Source organism: Dermacentor variabilis, chromosome 3, assembly GCF_050947875.1.
Source record: "Dermacentor variabilis isolate Ectoservices chromosome 3, ASM5094787v1, whole genome shotgun sequence".
Lineage (NCBI taxonomy): Eukaryota > Metazoa > Arthropoda > Arachnida > Ixodida > Ixodidae > Dermacentor > Dermacentor variabilis.
In genome coordinates, this window is record NC_134570.1 from 71,808,304 (window position 1) to 71,830,340 (window position 22,037).

Sequence of the window (22,037 nt, forward strand, 5' to 3'; positions counted from 1 at the left end):
TTCGTGAAACGCGATTTTCGGCGCTCCGCGTCCTTCCCGTACAGAATACGATTCGACAGGGCCACAAGCATGTGCGCACAACACGTAAAAAAGAGGTCACGTCCAACGAACGTTTCCACACAGCACCAACGACTGGCTCAACAGCAACGGACACAGAGTGCACGATCATGGTTTCGTGTATAATTTGCGCATTCCTTGGTGGATTAGTACAGCAGCGACCACCACGTGGCAGTAGGCTGATTAAGACGCAATGTATATGGTTCTGTTTTGTTTATTCCCCCAAAAGACGGTACGGTTGATAGGGCAATCTGAAACTTATTGATTCTATTCCCCACCTCTTAGATGACAAGACAAGAGTGTGCCGAATGTGACGTCATGCAGGAAGCCTGGTGTTCCAATAGAAAATCATGCTTGAGGAAAAAGAAAATTGTGCAACGTGCAGCCTGCATGCCATCGTGGTCAACTTGAAGAATACGCCTGAGACAACAATGGGAAGGACGCATAGAGAACGCTAGACAAACTGATTCACGCGATTATGACAAACGATCCACACTTGTGGCTGTGTATCTTTCATCGCCATTGTGTCGTTGCTATGATTTATGTACTGAGTAACGAATCAGTGCGCGCACGCTTTTATTATCTAGAAAGCGTTGACAGTACGTTTCGATGGAATGAGAGGCCAAGTTCGTGGATTTTTCGTTGCCATCAGGACGTAAGCGTGTACCCAAAGCTCGTTTTCCATGCGATCGAATCGCGTGCTATTCCACCTGCAGCGGCCGCAGAAACCGGCATTGCGTGGAGGTTGCGACGTGTGAACATTGGTAGTGCATTAGCATGGTAGATTCGCAAAGTGCATGTGGAAAAACGGCGACGCGGTAGCATCGCGCGCGTAATGCGAGATGTGGGTTCGGTTCCCAAGTGCGACAAGTAGTTTTTTTCGTCCACATTAATTTCCCTCTACTTTTTACAATGTTTGGCTTGTATGTGGATTTTTCGGCCACCCGGAACTATTCTCGGAATGTCACTGGTGAAAGCTTGTGCTTAGTTTTACAGCCAAGCTGTTAAGGGCTACTTTCCCCACTATCATGCACGCCTGTCAAAGAAAAATTCCGAATATAGTGCAATGCCGGGCCGACCCACGACGGAGGTGAAACAGGCTTTATGCACTCACCATACGTGGGCGAGCCCGAGGGCTGTGCAATGCCGGACCGACCCGCGGCGGAGGTGGAATAGGCGTTAAGAAGTCCCCATACGTGGGCCGATCCCGAAGACATACCGGGCCAACCTACGGCGGAGGTGAAGAAGGAGTTAACCATCAGACTGCGCATGCTGGCGCCTACTGTCGGTGGAACGATCGGATACAGACACAGGGGGGCGAGGGGGGGGGTGGTACTGAAGAAGGGATGTGCAGAGGTATGCATTTTCGCCATTTTGGTCAGAAGTACAGGGCCTCGTGGACCACTGGGAATCTTGGGCGCCGTTCCAAAAAGGCTGCGAAGGGCACACCGCTTCCAACAGGTCGCCTTCCTGGGACGCGGCCTTTTCCTGCAGCACTTCTAGCAACTGTCCAGAGATGTCCGCTACCTTTGTCTCAGTGAGAGCCTTTGGGTTCGGCTCTTCACTCACGATGACTCCAAGCTCTCCAGTGAAGCTGATTCTATGATGACAACTTTGGACGCTCTTGCCTCACATCTGTTCAAAGGCTTAGTGCTGGGCCATCATCGAGCTTTGCACTTGTCGCTCCGCATTGTAGCTGGAGTCACCAGAAGGTCATTTTTCTAAACAGCGCTTGCGTGCAGCTGCTTCTGTCGCTTTTGCGGAAATAGCAGGATTCGGCTGCATCTTCAGAAGGGCGAAGAGTTCAGGAAGGTTTGCCTTCATGTTGCACGGCAAGCTAGTGGTACCGCCGTGGCGGAGCCGAAAAAAAGCTTGGGCTTCAACTTCCGACTCCTGCGGAACTTTCAAGCAACGATGTTTGGCATGCCTTGAAGCTCACCAGGCTGCGGTGTAGCAGGCGAGCCTTTAGGAGAACTGGTTATGGCAGCCTGGTTCCATTCGCAGACGTCGAACGAATTTATCGCGAGCAAAACGCGCAGCTATCGCCCGCGCCGAGCATGCCAAGATACACGCAGCCTGCAAGTCACGTGATGTGATACATACGCCGCAAGGCTCTCGAATCTCTTTTAAAACTGAGGTATAATGAACCGTTTTCGTGAGTCGGCACCTCGGCGTGTTTCTTGTTGGGCGGTTGCGGGCCCATATACTCTGTTTGGAGTTAAAGTCCTGGTCGTACCAAAAGCATTTAATGATTACGCTATCATGAGTACAGTTGTCGTAAACGACGAAGAGAACCGCGACATCTTTGCGCCAAGATGAAAGCAGAAAACGAAGACGCAGCATCGCTTGCTATGCGCAATAAACAAATAGAAAAACGGCATATACGAAGGATTTACTGCCGATGTATGTATTCCCGCCGACTGTCTTATAGTCTTTTCTTCACGCATGCCTACAACGCGAGTCACACCGAAGCGCATTTTCCGCAAGTCACAGCATCGTGACTCCGTAGCGAAATGCACCGTTTGCATGACGTTGACTTGCATAACACTAACACCGAGCTTCTGTTGCCGTCAGGGGTTTCATGTTTTTGTCGAAACCGTGAAAATGAGATACGGGCATGGAGGAAGCAAATAAACTTGCAGGGAGCATTGCGACATACATCCAGTCTTCGCAAGCCAACTCTAGGTGAAATCCTCCCCCCCCCCCCCATCCCTTTTCAACTTTCACCTCTAAAAAATGAATGTGAACGTTATTGTGATCGGCAGTGAATCAATGAAGCCGCACACAATACTGCCGCCACAGAGACGCCTTATGTATAAGGCCTGTATACAGCCGGGTTCCCCTCTCAATCGTACCACTTGAGGTGATTGAATGCCTTGTCTTTCGGCTGTGGTGTCGAGACTGCCTTTTCCAAATGAACACACTGCGGAGCCGCTAGATGGTCCAGTGTGTTGTCATCCGCGTGTGACGCATGTGTGAATGTATATTCTGAAAAGATTGAGTATCACAGCACTTCGGCCATCGACAGAGTACGGTTCGCTGCCGCTTGTTGATGCCTCAGCTATAAAAGCGGATCCGGGAAGAAAGTGGTGCTGTGACTCCTTTCCTTAGCCCAAGCCAGCCAACGACGTTCGGTGTCTCGTGGGACTGTGTGCCTATTCCCGACGCTTCGTAAATCACATAGACGCTTACTGATCTGCTCAAGAAAGACGTGCCATCTACATGGAATCCGACTCAAGCTGGCAATTTTTCTGACCTCAGCACTATTCTCACCACGCCACCTATTTTGCCGCATTTCGAACCACCCGCGAACCACCCGAACCGATGCCAAGCGACAGGGAATTCGAGCCGTCTATGCGCAACGCCAACATCAACGCGATCGATACAGCCGTACTTCGCGGAGGGGGGGGGGGATAAGGATCGCGAAGTGTTTCAAAGTAAACTTCAAGTAAAGCTTCAAGTAAACAGGGATATTTGGACGCTACCCCCGGCAATGAATTTCACGGTAATTCACATCAACAGAGAAGCGCACAGAACAGGCCGCGAAGGCGCTTTTGTGCGTGACAGGATAAACTTTAGCGATAGTGTATAGCAACACCGGTTGGAGTGCGACTCACTGCACGTGCACTAGCTTTCTCTAGGTGGGGCCCAGGCAATCAGGAAGGTAGCAGAGGTATTGATTGTAGCGACACACCAGCAAGGAACCGAATTTGACTACACGCAGTTAAGAAAGTACACACAAAGGATAACTGTACCAACTGTAAAATTTGTGATATAAACATGCAGAGTGGTGACAAGCCCGAAAAGTTGCAGGAAATTCAAAACCAGCTGAAGGACGAAGCTCATAGCGCGTACGTCTTGACTGAAAAGCATCTACGAGATTTGGAGCAGCCGTCTGTTATTGCAAATCTTGTATGGGAGGGCGGCAAAGAATCACTGGGTCAAGAAAAGGCGGAATCATAGGCATGCCTATTAGGCGAGGTAGGAGGTAGCAAAAGGTAAGAGAAACATGTACGGAACATTTATAGGTAAGTGGCAAATTTATCGGCTACGCCTTAGTCCCAGAAACTGTCTACAATCGACTAGACTAAATGATGATAGATGAATATGGAAAACATCGCCTGGGTAGCAGTCATAAACGTTTAACCTTGAAATTTGGGAGAAATGCTAGCCCAGAACACGAACCAATACCATCAGAATTATTATAAATGAGTGAAAATCAAATAACAGATATAAAACAAATGTGAGAATTAAATTTAGGCGCTTCCTGCAACAGTCTGAGAATATAAGTACTACAAGACGTTATGCAGCAGGAAATAACACATAAATGTCGAAGTGGATAGACAACGGGGAACTAGAGGATCGGTTTAGACCAGCCAGACGCTTAGATGATAATATGTTCGCACTGACTCAGGGAATAGAGATTTCAGTAACTCGGAATAGACCTTTACGGATAGCATTCCTTGGTTTTAATGGAGCCTGCGACAACGTAGACGGAGAATTGTTACGGAATGGTCTCAAGCACGAAGGCATAGATGAGGATTTCATAGAGCTGCTGAAGGGATAGAGACAACCGATAGCAAACTGTATGGCAAGGCCAGAAATATAATGAAGTGGTGGAAATTCACCAAGGACTGAAGCAATGAGGTCCTCCGTGTCCGATGTTGCTCACGCTTCACCTTAAGGTCATAGAAAAACGACTGGAAAACAGTGAATTAGGGTTTGATTTCTCGGACATGCTTAATGGGCAAAACGTGCAACTGAAGGTCCCGGATCTTATGTATGCCGTTGACATAGTGTTGCTAGCAGAAAATGCAAAACATTCACGGAGACTTGTGAACATAACTGCCGATGCAGCAACAATTCTAGGCCTTACGTTAAGCGCAGAGAAATGGGGCATTATAAACTCTAATGAAGCGGCAAGTAACTACGTGGATATATATATATATCTGTGTTTGTGTGTGTGTGTGTGTGTGTGTGTGTGTGTGTGTGTGTGTAAGCATTATAAATACCTCGGCGTATAAACGCAGGAAATACTTCCTCAAGCACCTTCCAAGATAATCTGAAAAGAAAGGAGAAGCGGAATGCCCAAACAATGAAACATAGAGCACGTGGGCGCCCCAAAAATTATGATGTGGGGCCGTGGAACTTGAAAAGGAATGATTGTGCCAGTGCTAATTCCATTCGCGAATTCGCAAATTCCATTCTGTTCTTAAAGTCGGCCATCGGGTCGGGGTCGGATGCTAACCAAAGATAGGCGTGACCCTCCTTACACATGAGATCGTTTCCGCCGCTCCCACTACCTCATCTGCACCACATTTCAGTATTATTGTGCAATTTGCATGTCGCACACCTCAAACCTTAATTATCGCTGCCGTTGTCACAGATCCTTTAGACGTGCCGGGACCGCACTTCGACCTATCTGACAGCGGGGATGCTACGAGCGCTCGCCTATTAAAAGGTGAACACGATCGCCCGACGAAATACCACTTGACACCTGGCTCGAGCTGCCAGCTACTTACCACTACAAAATGATAAAAATAGAATTATTTTCAAGGCCTGATTCAAGGCCGATCCCGCACATTGTGTTGCTCCATTTCACTAAAGGGCAATAACTACCACTTTCCAGCGCTGCTATAGCTTTCGTAAATATACATGTGAACATATCATCTACAGCAATATCACTATTTCATTCGCATAGCAACAAACTCAAAGGAATATCTTTACACTACCAAATTTGTTTATATTTTCTTTTGTGTGAGATTTTGTAGTTGATATTTCGTTCCCCAATATTTCATATTACATCGTATGTCAGTTTGAAATTTTATTTCGTCTTTCCATGCTGAGATAAATTGTGAGTCCATGCTGCCCCTCTCGATGTATTTTTGCATATTTTTCTAGGCTTCAGTTGTCAAGCTAATTTTTTGTAGCTTTTTCTCTTTCTACTAGACTGGGACAAATGAAACGTTTCCTTCACGTAGCTAGAGCGCGAATCCTTTTCTTAGCCCTTTTAGGGATGAGTTTCTCTAAATCGGTGCAGGCCTAAATATTTCTGCAACGGAAACATCGCTCCACCGTTTCTCGGCGTCACTTTCTGCAAATCCACGCATTCTAGTGTTGTTACTTAATAGAAAGTGGTTACATACTACGCAATCGGGTAGAATAATTTATTACATAAATTTACTGGCAGATTGTGAAAACGAAGACAGTACATTTAAATGGTGAGACCGCGAAAATTAACAAGAAATTCCTAACAACTGGCGTCCTCGTGCACCACAAACGAGTACAGGCACTCGTGCACCACAGGAAATCCCAGGCGCTAGTCCAGAAAGGCAGTCAGGGCGCCGTATACTTCGAAGACAGGAGCCCCCAAAGTGTTCAGCGCTTCCATCAGGTCGTCTTCCTGGGAGGGGCCCTTCTCATGCAGCAGTTCTTGCAGCTGTTTCACAACAACCACCACCGACACACTTGCCTCGCATTCCGTCCTGTTCCGAGGCAAGGTGCCATGCGATGATCATCGGGCATTCCACAACTGTCGCTCGGCGTCGCATCTGGAGTAGCCAGCACGTCGTCGTTCGAACAGCGCTTGGAAGCAGCTGCTTCTGTCGCGATTCCGGGAGCGTCAGGCTTCAGCTGCATCTTGAGAAGAGCGAAGAGTTCCAGAAGGTTTGCCTTCATGTTGGACGGCAAGCTGGTGGGACCGCCGCTTGTCGAGCCTAGCGATAACTTGGACTTCAAGTTCCGTCTCCGGTAACGCTTTCGAGAAGCGGCGCTTGACATGCCTTGAAGCGGGCCAGGCTCTGATGGTACGGGCGAATCTTCGGGAGCGCTGGTTCTGGCAGCCATGTTCCGATGGCAGATGTGGAACGAATTTGTCACGAGCGAAACGCGCAGCTCGCGCCACCACCGCGCATGCAGAGCTCCACGCTGCCGTCAGCAAGTCACGCGATGTCAAGCAAACGCCGCAAGGGTCTCTCGTCTTTTTAAAGATAAGGTAAATTATCCGTCGGCGTGTTTCTTGTTAGGCGGTTCCGGGCCGTAGACGCCTGCCTGAAGTTGAAATCATGGTCGTACCGAAAGTGCTTATTATTACATTGTCACGATTAAAGTGATCGTAAACAACGCATTACAATGGGGAATTTCTCTGCAATGACGAAAGAGGAAGACGAAGATACAGCATCGCTTGCTATGTCAATACGCCAAGTTTGTCATTCAAATAATGACTTAACAGACCTCCGAATTGAGTTCGAGGACATATTTCCGAATCATGCTAAACTGTTACCAAGGTAAGATTTAATTAATATCTTACACGACCACCTATACCAACTAACCACTGAAGATGTAATAGCCACTGACGCTTCTGTGTGCAATGAGAAGGCGGGAGTGGGGATCTTCTCTGAATCTCTACAGTGGTCTTACTCGCTTCGCCTTCCCGATTTCACACCTATATTTCAAGCAGAATTATTAGCGATTATATTAGCGTTACGAAAACTTCCACAAAACGACCCATTAGCTGTTATTGTGACCAACTCGCTATCTGTATGTGCAGCACTGACTGCATCTTTAGATACAAGCATTCAAAGAACCTTTCGTTCGATGGTACCTCCGTACTTACGGAAAGTATGTTTGCTTTGGGTAACGGGACATCATGGGTTACACTTGAATGAAATGGCCGATTCAATCGCACGAGCATCCCTCAACGGCCCTATCATATCTGTTTTTCCGACACCAGCTTATGTCACCGCGGCTAGGTACAGAAATTTCGCTATATCCCAAAACTCTGCAACAACCATACTAACACCGTCTTCTGATTTCCACCATCTTGGCATCCCATGGAATAATAATTGGTGTCCTTCAAGACAATTGGAAGTTTCTTTTACGAAATTGAGATGCCGTATACCTCCTCTAAATTTTCACTTACACAGGTCTGGTCTCGCTTTGTCCCCTCTATGTTCTTTTTGCAGTGCACCTGAAACTATCGAACATTATTTTCTCTCCTGCCGCCGCTTTGTAAGACAAAGAAAATTATTAGTACACTCATTCATCAAACTTGGGCTATCGCTAACCTCACCAACCATTCTTTCTTTTGTTGCGACCTCACCGGGATCAAGCCACAGGGATGCTTTTCTTGCAATTTACAATTTTATTAGAGATACCAAAAGAGTACCTTGCTGACTTTCTCAAATTATCAATATTTTCTATTATTTCATTTATTTACGTTAACTTATTTTATCAAAATTCTTCACAATATTTTCATCACACGTCTAAATTACAGTTCTAGTCTCACGCTCCACAATTTAAATCTAGTTTGGCTTCACTGCTAAGCATACGAAAAACCGCCTGCTGCTTGGCCAATCCCCCATAGTGGGTATGCGCCACTGTCTGGGACACAAGAAAAGACAAGACAAGAAACAAAAAGATAAACTGCAAAACCGAAAAGAAAAAGATTCACTAACGATTACTATACTCCTAATGCGAAATTTCAACGCAGCTCTATACGTGTTATCATTCCGCAATTAATGTACACAAAGAATATGATAAATAGATGCATCAGAGTCGACCATCGTCGAACATCTGATCTCCGGGTCAAGCGCGTCGGTTTTTATACATGACTCGTCGAAGGTTCCAGTGTATTCGCTGCTGCAGCGTGACTTCCAGAAAGTGTTGTACAATTCACGTCGGTGCAAACAATCAGATTGCAAAATCATCGCAAACCATGACAATCGAAACAACCGCGAACGAGAACGAACCAAGCTAACCGAGCAAACTGAAGCGAGAGCTCAAGCGAGCAGACGACAGTACGAGACGAGCTGTCCGGCTGAGGTCAGATATACGAGCTAGTCTGTGACGATATACCTGGTGATGCTTTCTGAAAGGAAAATAAGCTGTTGCAAGTAAGCGCTCTGTTCTGTCTTTTATCCCCTCTGGTGCCGTCGCGTTGTTAATGAACCTTTAAATCATGTTTTACCAACGAGCCCAGTCTTACACCCTACTTAATCTCGCCATGACAATGAATACATCATAGGCACTGTCTGACAACGTTGTCATAGAGACGGTGGCATCATAATGATTGAATGACTAAAGCATAACTGCGATAGAATGACGCAGAAGGCTTTTCTTCAATACAACGACGAATACATTATTACGACGAATGCATATCGTCCAAGGGATGGATTCGGTAAAACGACAGCATGAACGACAGCATGCGGAAAAACGACAGCATGACGACGACGGCTTGATGACAACGGTATGACGACTACAGTGTGACAATGATTGCACGACATTAGTCCGATGACGAAGTAGAAATGACGACGATGGGACGACCGCGACTGCATCACAACAACGAATGCATGACGACGACTGTATAACAACGACGACGGCAAGACACCGGCATGATGACAATCCGATGACGACAAGTGCATAACAATGACGTGAAGACGACTGTGTAGCGAAGCCTGTGCGACGACAATAGCAAGAGAACGATGGGGTGACGACAATGGTTCGACGAGAACGACGGACAAAGCTGGAACGACGACGATGCAATGACGCCGACAGCATCACAACCACGAACACGTACCTAGTGGCCAAATTGCTACACAAGTCGGCCAAATAGCTCGGCGTAGAAGGCGCGACGACGATGGCATGACGACAGTAAGGCGACAAGGTTGAAACGATAGATAGATAGATAGATAGATAGATAGATAGATAGATAGATAGATAGATAGATAGATAGATAGATAGATAGATAGATAGATAGATAGATAGATAGATAGATAGATAGATCTGGTTCCCTGCATTTTTGTTAGGCCTGTGCAAAAGCCGTGGACCGATCCCGGAGGTAGTGCAATACCAGGCGCACTTGCGGCGGAGGCGAAGCAGGCTTCAAGCACTCCGCCATCTTGCAAAAATAGGTTTAATATCTTAGGTCCGAACGAAATCCGTATCAAATATTCAGCTGATAAAAACAAATACCACACTTTGACCCGCGTCGCCCATGTCTACGTTCCCACCGCCCTCTATTTGGCGACGTTCCAAGAGCTTGTTGTCTACTTTCCCTTCCTTCCGCTCTCCCGTGGTGGCGGTCTCGTCGAAATGTCACGCGTGTCTAGTTTCCTCCGACTATTGGGAATGGCAGTATCGTCGTCCAGGCGTATGCACATCAAAACCAGGATAAATGCGTCCGTACATTTGTTCAGAATTATGTATCACTTCTCTGTCGTGTCACCTCTGTGTCGTGTGCTAAATAGCTTCGCCGGTCATCCACATTCAAAGAGAGTAATGGCAGTTAATTTCTTGGGTATGTCTGGTCTGACCACAGTGATTGGGATGCAGGTTAACCATATGTCTCAATTCCATATAATTCTTCATGCCACGACACGGCTGGTAATTCCCCGCATTTTCTATTGTTCGGCCAAGAACTCACGTTGCCATTGGACACATTCCTTCCAGCCGTAGCAGCGTCGGCCAGCCAATGTGCAGAAGCGCCCATGGCCCAGGCTGCACAAACTCGGAAGGTCTTCCGCATTGGCTTCTTGACCTCTCAAGAAAACCAATGCCTTTTCTATGATAGACGACACCAAGACGAGATCTTTCCACCCGCAATTTGACAGGTATTATTCTGGTCCTCATCCCGTCACGATGGACTCTAGGAAATGTTTCTCTCTCGTACGCAGATGATACCGCGCGCTTCTTGCCTTGACTCCCGTTGTATATGAGATCGTCTTCGCCAACCTCACTACCTCAGCTGCGCCACATTTCAGTAATATTGTGCAATGTGCATGGTGCACGCCTCGAACCTTATCACTCTGGCGTTGTCACAGATCCTTTAGACATGCCGGGACCACGCTTCGACTTACCTGCCAACAGGAATATTGCTACGAGCGTTGGCCTATTGAAATATGAACACGGTCGCCCTACGAAATACCACTTGAGGCCTGGCGCAATATGCCAGCTACTTCCCAATTCAGAATGATAAAAATAAATGTTTTCACTGCCTGAATAAAGGCCAATCCCCCACAGTGGTTTGCTCCAATTCATTAAAGGGCAATAACTACTATTTTCCAGCGCAGCTGTTGCTTTCGTAATTATATATGTGAATATAAAACCTACAGCAATATTACTTTTTCATTCGCGTAACAACAAACTCAAAGAAATAGTTTTACAATACCCAATTTGTTTACATTCTCTTTTTTGTGAGGTTTTGTAGTACATATTTCACTCCCCAATATTTCATATGGCATCTTATGTCCATTTGAAATGTGATTTCGTCTTTCCATGCTGAGATAAACTGCGACTCGATGCCGCCCCTGTCCATGTATATTTGTACTAGTTTTCTAGGCTTCAGGTGTCGAAGCTAATTTTTTGTAGCTTTTTCTCTCTGCTAGACTATGATGCATAAAACATTTCATTCATGCAGCTACAACGCCAATGCTATTCTTAGCCCTTTTAGCAACGAGTTTTTCTAAATTGATGCTTGCCTAAATATTTCCGCAACGGAATCATCACTCAACAGTTTCTCGTCATCACTTCCTGAAAATTAACGCATTTTCGTGCTGTTACTTCCAAGAAAATGGTTACATACAACGCACTCGGGTAGAATAATTTATTACGTAAACAAACAGGTAGATTGTGAAAACGAAGACAGAACATTTAAATGGGGAGAGCGCAAAAATTAAAAAGAAATTGCTAACCGCTGGCGTCCTCGCAAAACAAAAACGAGTACGGGCCGTCGTGCACCACTCGAAATCCCGGGCGCTAGTCCAGAAAGGCAGTAAGGGTGCCGCATACTTCGAAGACAGGAGCCTGCGAAGTGCTCAGCGCTTCCATCAGGTCGTCTTCCTGGGAGGGGCCCTTCTCGTGCAGCAGTTCTTGCAGCTGTTTCACGATAAGCGCCACCGACACACTTGCCTCGCATTCCTTCCAGTTCCAAGGCACGGTGCCATGCGACGATGACCGAGCATCGCACAGTTGTCGCTCGGCGTTGTCTCTGGAGTTGCCAGCACGTCGTTGTTCGAACAGCGCTTGGAAGCAGCTGCTTCTGTCGCGATTCCGGGAACGTCAGGCTTCAGCTGCACCTTGAGAAGGGCGAAGAGTTCCAGAAGGTTTGCCTTCATGTTGGACGGCAGGCTGGTGGGACCGCCGCTTGTCGAGTCCAAAGACCGCTTGGAGTTCAAGTTCCGTCCCCGGTAGCGCTTTCGAGAAGCGGCTCTTGACATGCCTTGAAGCGGGCCAGGCTCTGATGGAACGGGCGAATTTTCGGGAGCGCTGGTTCTGGCAGCCAGGTTCCGATGGCAGACGTGGAACAGATTTGTCACGAGCGAAACGCGCAGCCCGCGCACCGACCGCGCATGCAGAGTTCCACGCAGCCGTCAGCAAGTCACGTGATGTCAAGCAAACGCCGCAAGGGTCTCTCGTCTTTTTAAAGATAAGGTAAATTATCCGTCGGCGTGTTTCTTGTTAGGCGGTTCCTGGCCGTAGACGCCTGCCTGAAGTTAAAGTCATGGTTGTACCGAAAGTGTTTATTATTAGATTGTCACGATTAAAGTGATCGTAAACAACGCATTAGAATGGGGAATTTTTCTGCGATGACGAAAGAGGAAGACGAAGATACAGCATCGCTTGCTATGCCCAAGAAACAAGAAGATAAACTGCATAAGCGAAGAGAAAAAATTCACTAACGATTACTATACTCCTATTGCGAAATTTCAACGCAGCTCTATACGTGTTATCATTCCGCAATTAATGGACACAAAGAATATGATAGATAGATGCATCAGAGTCGACCATCGTCAAACATCTGATCTCCGGGTCAAGCGCGTCGGTTTGTATACATGACTCGTCGAAGGTTCCAATTTATTCGCTGCTGCAGCGTGACTTCCAGAAAGTGCTGTACAATTCGCGTCGGTGCAAACAATCAGATTGCAAAACCATCGCAAACCATGACAATCGAAACAACCGCGAACGAGAACGCACCAAGCTAACCGAGCAAACTGAAGCGAGAGCTCAAGCGAGGAGACGATAGTACGAGACGAGCTGTCCGGCTGAGGTCAGATATACGAGCTAGTCTGTGACGATATACCTGGCGATGCTTTCTGAAAGGAAAATAAGCTGGTGCAAGTAAGCGCTCTGTTCTGTCTTTTATCCCCTCTGGTGCCGTCGCGTTGTTAATGAACCTTTAAATCACGTTTTACCAACGAGCCCAATCTTACACCCTACTTAATCTCGCCATGACAGTGAATACATCATAGGCACTGTCTGACAACGTTGTCATAGAGACGGTGGCATCATAATGATTGAATGACTAAAGCGCAACCGCGATAGAATGACGCAGAAGGCTTTTCTTCAATGCAACGACGAATACATTATTACGACGAATGCATACCGTCCAAGGGATGCATTCGGAAAAACGACAGCATGCGGAAAAACGACAGCATGACGACGACGGTGTGACAATGATTGCACGACATTACTCCGATGACGGAGTAGAAATGACGACGATGGGACGACCGCGACTGCATCACAACTACGAATGCATGACGACGACTGTATGACGACATAACAACGACGACGGCAAGACAACGCATGATGACAATCCGATGACGACAGGTGCATAACAATGACGTGAAGACGACTGTGTCGCGAAGCCTGTGCGACGACAATCGCAAGAGAACGATGGGGTGACGACAACGGCTCGACGAGAACGACTGACAAAGCTGGAACGACGACGATGCAATGACGCCGACAGCATCACAACCACGAACACGTACCTAGTGGCCAAATTGTTACACAAATCGGCCAAATAGCTCGGCGTAGAAGGCGCGACGACGATGACATGACGACAGTAAGACGACAAGGTTGAAATGATAGATAGATAGATAGATAGATAGATAGATAGATAGATAGATAGATAGATAGATAGATAGATAGATAGATAGATAGATAGATAGATAGATAGATAGATAGATAGATCTGGTTCTCGGCATTTTTGTTAGGCCTGTGCAAAAGCCGTGGACCGATCCCGGAGGTAGTGGCAATACCGGGCGGACATGCGGCGGAGGCGAAGCAGGCTTCAAGCACTCCGCCAACTTGCAAAAATCCATTGTCCTGGATGTGCTATCCAGGACAATAACCGTCGACAGAAAAGAGCAACACGTAAGGAATCTAGTGAACTTTGGCGTGAAGAACGATTTACGGTTTCTGACTTCTGATAAGGAAGGTTGTTTTGTAGTTGTGCCTGAAGGTCTCTTCCAAGAGAAGGCGATGACAGCGGTCAGAAAGAATTTCGTACGTGTCGACGTAACAGCTAAAAAGGTGAGGGATAAAGCAGTCACATTACTCGCAAGCAACAATTTTGAGTGACTTGCTTTTGTAGTTAAGCGCTCGTGCAACCTACATCTCGAGTTGTTTTTCGTGGCAAAAACACATAAGGTTGACGTTCCGTTCAGAGCCATAGTATCAGAAAGGGACTCGTGGCAGTTGGTTGTATCTTCATTCCTTCAAAACCACCTTAATGGCTTGATAGTTACCGATCCGTTCGTTTTACCAAACTCTGAAACGTTAGTAACGTACTTAAGCACGTCTAACCCTGGACGATGTGAATTCTTCAGCATAGATGTACAGGATTTGTATTACAATATTCCGCATGGTCCCTTATTATCGAGTGTTAGGCACTGTATAACGGAAGACAACGACGAGATGGAATTTGTCAGCAAATGTGGCGTATCAGTTAATACATTTCTTGAACTATTAACATTTTACCTTGAGTCCACCTTTGTAATGTGGAATGATGTTATGTACAGACAAAAGTCCGGTATATGTATAGGCTCAAAAGTGGCTCCGGTACTTAGCACAATTTTTTTAGGTAGTATAGACAATGCGATAGCTGCAAACCTTAAAGACTTAGCGGTAAAAGTGTTCCGCTTTGTGGACGATTTTTTGGTTATAATCGAACATGGTGTTTTGGACGTAAGAATGAATGAAGTCTTAAAAGTGTTCAAGGACAACAGCCAAGGACTGGCTTTCACTGTTGAGTTGCCGCAGAATGGCAAGCTACAGTTTTTAGATTTGGCGTTAACTTCCACACCGGACCACGTTTGCTGGTCATACAATCCACGATCAGAAAAACCCTTGCTTAGTTATAACTCGGGACACTCTAAAATCGTAAAAAGTAGCATAGCTTTCTCGTGCCTGAGGGCTGCCTTAACTAAGTCTTGCCCGGAAAAAATAAAAGAAACATTCAGCCAACAGGTTATCAGACTAAAGAATGCAGGGTATGACAAACATGTACTCTGTACATCAGCGTATAAGTTGATCCGTTATGTGCGCAATGGCTATCAGAAAGAGCGCAACAGACTAGAGATTGACAGCAAAAAATTGTGTCACTACCATATGCACACGAAATTGCGCATAACTTAAAAAACGTAGGTGGCAGATACGGTCTACGAGTAGTTTTTTCAGCGCCTAACAAACTCGGAAAAATATGTGCCGGACTGGATCGTAGAGTTTCAACAAAAGTAAAAGAAAATGGACGTAAGTGCACAGTCAAGCACAAAGAAAAACTTGTCGAGTGCAGGTCTTCTGTAGTCTACTGTTTGCCCATATCGTGTGGGAAAGTATACATCGGCCAAATAGGTCGTTGTGTAAACACGAGACTGTTAGAGCACAAAAGGTCACTGGGGGGAAACATTCATTCCCATATTAAGGGGCACTGCTCACAACATGGGTGCTGGCCGCTTTACAATGATGCCACAGTTTTATCACACCATAAGGATCAACTAACCAGGGAAATAATCGAAGCCTTTCATATTCACAAGAGGGGAGAGGGTTGTATCAGTCAGCCATCTGTCCATCTAAGCCATGGTGAGGTTGCGTTTTTGGAAGTACACTAAAAAGAAGAGAAAAGAAAATGTGTAATAAAAATGGTTGTTAGGGTTGCAACAAATTACGATAGGATTGCACACCATGATAGATAAGTGCAATGCCTTTGACGCCCGAGTATGAGCGGGCAAACGATATATATATATATTAAAAAGCCTCTAATCTTGCCATGATTTGCGTTGACGCCTGAGGGTGCGCAGGTATATAAACTTGAAGTATGTGTTCTGAAATAAAATAGTTGCGAGTGCAGCGAGTGTCGTCTATTCCTGCTTGTCTCCACTGTGTCCGTGTTTGTGCGCTGCTTCACCAGCAAGGTACTATGATCACTCACCAACTAGCCCAACTTTCCACGTTATTGCAAAAAGAGGTTTAATATCTTAGGTCCGAATGAAATCCGTATCAAATATTCAGGTGATAAAAACAGATATCACACTTTGACCCGCGTCGCCCATGTCTACGTTCGCACCGCCCTCTATTTGGCGACGTTCCAAGTGCTTGCTGTCTACTTCCCTTTCCTTCCGCTCTCCCGTGGTGGCGGTCTCGTCGAAATGTCACGCGTGTCTAGTTTCCTCCTACTATTAGGAATGGCAGTATCGTCGTCCAAGCGTATGCACATCAAAACCAGGATAAATGTGTTCGTAAATTTGTTCAGAATTATGTGTCACTTCTCTATCGTGTCACCTCTGTGTCGTGTGCTAAATAGCTTCGCCTGTCATCCACATTCAAAGAGTTTAATGGCAGTTAATTTCTTGAGTATGTCTGGTCTGACCACAGTGATCGGGATGCAGGTTAACCATATGTCACAATTCCATATAATTCTTTATGCCACGACACGGCTGGTAGTTCCCCGCTTTTTCTATTGTTCGGCCAAGAACTCACATTGCCACTGGACACATTCCTTCCAGCCGTAGCAGCGTCGGCCAGCTAATGTGCACAAGAGCCCATGGCCCAGGCTGCACAAACTCGGAAGATCTTCCGTATTGGCTTCTTGACCTCTCAAGAAAACCGATGCCTTTTCCATGGTAGACGGCACCAAGACGAGATCTTTCCACCCGCAATTTGACTGGTATTATTCTGGTCCTCATCTCGTCACGATGGACTCTAGGAAATGTTCCTCTCTCGTGCGCAGATGATACCGCGTGCTTATTGCCTTGACTCCCGTTGTATATGAGATCGTCTTCGCCACCCTCACTACCTCAGCTGCACCACATTTCAGTAATATTGTGCAATGTGCATGGTGCTCGCCTCGAACCTTATCACTCTGGCGTTGTGACAGATCCTTTAGACATGCCGGGACCACCTTCGACTTACCTGCCAATAAAAATATTGCTACGAGCGTTCGCCTATTGAAATATGAACACGGTCGCCCGACGATATACCACTTGACGCCTGGCTCAATATGCCAGCTACTTAGCAATACAGAATGATAAAAATAAAAATATTTTCACTGCCTGAATAAAGGCCGATCCCCCACACTGGGTTGCTCCAATTTATTAAAGGGCAATAACTACTATTTTCCATCGCTGCTATTGCTTTCGTAATTATATATGCGAATATAAAACCTACAGCAATATTACTTTTTCATTCGCGTAACAACAAACTCAAAGAAATAGTTTTACAATACGCAGTTTTTTTACATTCTCCTTTTTGTGAGTTTTTGTAGTACATATTTCACTCCCCAATATTTCATGTGACACCTTATGTCCATTTGAAATGTGAATTCGTCTTTCCATGCTGAGATAAACTGCGACTCGATGCCGCCCCTGTCGATGTATATTTGTACTAGTTTTCTAGGCTTCAGGTGTCGAAGCTAATTTTTGAAGCTTTTTCTCTCTGCTAGACTATGATGAACAAAACATTTCATTCATGTAGCTACAACGCCAATGCCATTCTTAGCCCTTTTAGCAACGAGTTCTTCTAAATTGGTGCTTGCCTAAATATTTCCGCAACGGAAACATCCCTCAACAGTTTCTCGGCATCATTTCTTGAAAATTCACGCATTTTGGTGCTGCTACTTTCAACAAAGTGGTTACATACAACGCACTCGGGTAGAATAATTTATTAGTAAACAAACACGCAGATTGTGAAAATGAAGACAGTACATTTAAATGGGGAGAGCGCTAAAATTAGAAAGAAATTGCAAACCGCTGGCGTCCTCGCAAAACACAAACGAGTACGGGCCGTCGTGCACCACTCGAAATCCCGGGCGCTAGTCCAGAAAGGCAGTAAGGGTGCCGCATACTTCGAAGACAGGAGCCTGCGAAGTGCTCAGCGCTTCCATATGGTCGTCTTCCTGGGAGGGGCCCTTCTCGTGCAGCAGTTCTCGCAGCTGTTTCACGATAACCACCACCGACACACTTGCCTCGCATTCCTTCCAGTTACAAGGCACTGTGCCATGCGACGATGACCGAGCATCGCACAATTGTCGCTCGGCGTTGTCTCTGGAGTAGCCAGCACGTCGTTGTTCGAACAGCGCTTGGAAGCAGCTGCTTCTGTCGCGATTCCGGGAGCGTCAGGCTTCAGCTGCACCTTGAGAAGGGCGAAGAGTTCCAGAAGGTTTGCCTTCATGTTGGACGGCAGGCTGGTGGGACCGCCGCTTGTCGAGTCCAAAGACCGCTTGGAGTTCAAGTTCCGTCCCCGGTAGCGCTTTCGAGAAGCGGCTCTTGACATGCCTTGAAGCGGGCCAGGCTCTGATGGAACGGGCGAATTTTCGGGAGCGCTGGTTCTGGCAGCCAGGTTCCGATGGCAGACGTGGAACAGATTTGTCACGAGCGAAACGCGCAGCCCGCGCACCGACCGCGCATGCAGAGTTCCACGCAGCCGTCAGCAAGTCACGTGATGTCAAGCAAACGCCGCAAGGGTCTCTCGTCTTTTTAAAGATAAGGTAAATTATCCGTCGGCGTGTTTCTTGTTAGGCGGTTCCTGGCCGTAGACGCCTGCCTGAAGTTAATGTCATGGTTGTACCGAAAGTGTTTATTATTAGATTGTCACGATTAAAGTGATCGTAAACAACGCATTAGAATGGGGAATTTTTCTGCGATGACGAAAGAGGAAGACGAAGATACAGCATCGCTTGCTATGCGCAAGAAGCAAAAATATAAACTGCAAAACCGAAAAGAAAAAGATTCACTAACGATTACTATACTCCTAATGCGAAATTTCAACGCAGCTCTATACGTGTTATCATTCCGCAATTAATGTACACAAAGAATATGATAAATAGATGCGTCAGAGTCGACCATCGTCGAACATCTGATCTCCGGGTCAAGCGCGTCGGTTTTTATACATGACTCGTCGAAGGTTCCAGTGTATTCGCTGCTGCAGCGTGACTTCCAGAAAGTGCTGTACAATTCGCGTCGGTGCAAACAATCAGATTGCAAAACCATGGGAAACCATGACAATCAAAACAACCGCGAACGAGAACGAACCAAGCTAACCGTGCAAACTGAAGCGAGAGCTCAAGCGAGCAGACGATAGTACGAGACGAGCTGTCCGGCTGAGGTCAGATATACGAGCTAGTCTGTGACGATATACCTGGCGATGCTTTCTGAAAGGAAAATAAGCTGTTGCAAGTAAGCGCTCTGTTCTGTCTTTTATCCCCCTGGTGCCGTCGCGTTCTTAATGAACCTTTAAATGATGTTTTACCAACGAGCCCAGTCTTACACCCTACTTAATCTCGCCATGAAAATGAATACATCATAGGCACTGTCTGACAACGTTGTCATAGAGACGGTGGCATCATAATGATTGAATGACTAAACCACAACTGCGATAGAATGACGCAGAAGGCTTTTCTTCAATGCAACGACGAATACATTATTACGACGAATGCATGCCGTCCAAGGGATGCATAAGGAAAAAACGACAGCATGAACGACAGCATGCGGAAAAACGACAGCATGACGACGACGGCTTGACGACAGCGGTATGACGACTACGGTGTGACAATGATTGCACGACATTAGTCCGATGACGAAGTAGAAATGACGACGATGGGACGACCGCGACTGCATCATAACAACGAATGCATGACGACGACTGTATAACAACGACGACGGCAAGACAACGGCATGATGACAAGCCGATGACGACAAGTGCATAACAATGACGTGAAGACGACTGTGTCGCGAAGCCTGTGCGACGACAATGGCAAGAGAACGATGGGGTGACGACAATGGCTCGACGAGAACGACTGACAAAGCTGGAACGACGGCGATGCAACGACGCCGACAGCATCACAAGCACGAACACGTACCTAGTGGCCACATCGCTATACAAGTCGGCCAAATAGCTCGGCGTAGAAGGCGCGAGGACGATGGCATGACGACAGTAAGGCGACAAGGTTGAAACAATAGATAGATAGATAGATAGATAGATAGATAGATAGATAGATAGATAGATAGATAGATAGATAGATAGATAGATAGATAGATAGATAGATAGATAGATCTGGTTCTCTGCATTTTTGTTAGGCCTGTGCAAAAGCCGTGGACCGATCCCGGAGGTAGTGCAATACCGGGCGGCCATGCGGCGGAGGCGAAGCAGGCTTCAAGCACTCCACCAACTTGCAAAAATAGGTTTAATATCTTAGGTCCGAATGAAATCCGTATCAAATATACAGCTGATAAAAACAGATACCACACTTTGACCCGCGTCGCCCATGTCTACGTTCGCACCGCCCTCTATTTGGCGACGTTCCAAGAGCTTGCTGTCTACTTTCCTTTCCTTCCGCTATCCCGTGGTGGCGGTCTCGTCGAAATGTCACGCGTGTCTAGTTTCCTCCGACTATTAGGAATGGCAGTATCGTCGTCCAAGCGTATGCACATCAAAACCAGGATCAATGTGTTCGTAAATTTGTTCAGAATTATGCGTCACTTCTCTATCGTGTCACCTCTGTGTCGTGTGCTAAATAGCTTCGCTGGTCATCCACATTCAAAGAGTTTAATGGCAGTTAATTTCTTGGGTATGTCTGGTCTGAACACAGTGATTGGGATGTAGGTTAACCATATGTCACAATTCCATATAATTTTTCATGCCACGACACGGCTGGTAGTTCCCCGCTTTTTCTATCGTTCGGCCAAGAACTCACATTGCCACTGGACACATTCCTTCCAGCAGTAGCAGCGTCGGCCAGCCAATGTGCACAAGAGCCGAAGGCCCAGGCTGCACAAACACGGAAAATCTTCCGCATTGGCTTCTTGACCTCTCAAGAAAACCAATGCCTTTTCTATGATAGACGACACCAAGACGAGATCTTTCCACCCGCAATTTGACTGGTATTATTCTGGTCCTCATCTCGTCACGATGGACTCTAGGAAATGTTTCTCTCTCGTACGCAGATGATACCGCGTGCTTCTTGCCTTGACTCCCGTTGTATATGAGATCGTCTACGCCACCCTCACTACCTCAGCTGCACCACATTTCCGTAATATTGTGCAATGTGCACGGTGCATGCCTCGAACCTTATCACTCTGGCGTTGTCACAGATCCTTTAGACATGCCGGGACCACGCTTCGACTTACCTGCCAGCAGGAATAATGCTACGAGCGTTCGCCTATTAAAATATGAACACGGTCACCCGACGAAATACCACTTGACGCCTGGCTCAAGCTGCCAGCTACTTACCAATACAGAATGATAAAAATATTTTCACTGCCTGAATAAAGGGCGATCCCCCACAGTGGTTTGCTCCAATTCACTAAAGGGCAATTACTACTATTTTCCAGCGCTGCTATTGCTTTTGTAATTAAATATGTGAATATAAAACCTACAGCAATATTACTTTTTCATTCGCGTAACAACACACTAAAAGAAATAGTTTTACAATACATAATTTGTTTACATTCTCTTTTGTGTGAGTTATTGTAGTACATATTTCACTCCCCAATATTTCATGTGACATCTTATGTCCATTTGAAATGTAATTTCGTCTTTCCATGCTGAGATAAATTGTGACTCGATGCTGCCCCTGTCGATGTATATTTGTACTAGTTTTCTAGGTTTCAGGTGTCAAGCAAATTTTTTGTAACTTTTTCTCTCTCTGCTAGACTATGACGAATAAAGCATTTCATTCATGCAGCTACAACGCCAATGCTTTTCTTAGC

At 46.3% G+C, this 22,037-nt stretch overlaps 2 non-coding genes across 2 annotated transcripts; both read right to left on the reverse strand.

Annotated features, from left to right (window-relative positions):
* Positions 1-9,873: 9,873 nt before the first annotated feature.
* Positions 9,874-10,057, reverse strand: LOC142576779 (U2 spliceosomal RNA). The gene has a single exon (XR_012826967.1). It is a non-coding gene; the product is annotated as a U2 spliceosomal RNA (small nuclear RNA).
* Positions 10,058-20,415: 10,358 nt separating this feature from the next.
* LOC142576939 (U2 spliceosomal RNA) lies at positions 20,416-20,599 on the reverse strand. Its single transcript, XR_012827031.1, has one exon. It is a non-coding gene; the product is annotated as a U2 spliceosomal RNA (small nuclear RNA).
* Between the last annotated feature and the right edge of the window lie 1,438 nt (positions 20,600-22,037).